This window comes from Nicotiana attenuata, unplaced genomic scaffold (genome assembly GCF_001879085.1).
Source record: "Nicotiana attenuata strain UT unplaced genomic scaffold, NIATTr2, whole genome shotgun sequence".
In the NCBI taxonomy this organism is placed as follows: Eukaryota; Viridiplantae; Streptophyta; class Magnoliopsida; order Solanales; family Solanaceae; genus Nicotiana; species Nicotiana attenuata.
This window is the reverse complement of record NW_017672211.1, coordinates 206,646-207,956: the sequence shown is the minus strand read 5'-3', so window position 1 is coordinate 207,956 and position 1,311 is coordinate 206,646.

Sequence of the window (1,311 nt, the reverse complement as noted above, 5' to 3'; positions counted from 1 at the left end):
TTTCTCACCTACCTCAAGACTCTAAATTTTGACTAACTCCTAAATTTTTCAGAAATTTCGTCAGAGTCTCCTTTGTAATTAGGCCTATCCGCCTGCCAGAGAGTCACAAAAATTATCTTAAAAACACATCCACAACTAGACAGAGCACCACAGTGTATATATCGACCATACTAATCTTAGTATTACAAGAACTACCTTATCATAGGGATACCAGAACATGGACTACACAGTTTTAGAGAAAAACACCTATATGACACCTTTTAAGTCATTACTAATTGATATTCAATCAAGCAAGAAATATTTTCCTTCCATGAAACTTTCAGCCTTCCTAATGACCTTCTCAACTTACCATCTCTATCATGACACATTCTCGGAAATAATATCAACTCCCAAACATACATAGCAAGGATGACAGACAGACACCTCGCGTGAGTTAACTATCCATTGGCTTTACCTTTAATAATTTCCACTGTACAAATTACATTCCACCGGATATTGCAATTCATGGTAACAACAACAACCCACAATTCCATCACATGGCCTCATACCATCAAGAATGTCATTTCATAGTAACCAAACAATCATGTCTTCATAATAGTCCTTACCAGCCATTAATGTAATCACAAAGGTGTTCATCAACAAGAATATAATTTCATTTCAATCAATAATCCATATGAAGTCAAGCCACGATGATTCTTGATAGTAGTGCATCATATAAGATATTACCATGATTATATAGTTCAATCAAATCAATTCATACCCCTCGTTTATCACTACCTTCTTAGACATAAACATATGGAAACACAAAGTACATGAGGAACAGTTACGGGGAACATCATACTCCTAGCGCAACCTAATGTGGAATACACTTATGTTACCTTTATTATCAACTCACATAACATTTTCAGGGGAAAATATGGAGAATAGCCTACTCGTACTCACCCTCCAAACTCTAAATCTCTGGGAGAACACGCACAGTTATCCCTTGATGACCTTCAACAATTACTCTAAGATGTGCTATCTTAAACTTACCATAAATTACCTATCAAATATACATGTGATCACACTGTGAAGCTTCATCCTTGACTTGGCTGAACTTACAATACCCCACGGATCTAATATGATGAGGAACAACAGAGTTCAAGCTCAGACTGGAGTTATTCAGGAATCCATTAACATGCTGAGCAGAGCATTTCATGAGGTTATATGCTAAGAGACACAGAAGGCTACAACTAGAGATACTGACATGGTTAATCATTGCGGGGTACATCAATTATAGTACAAATAAGGACATATGGGTAAACTCGTAAC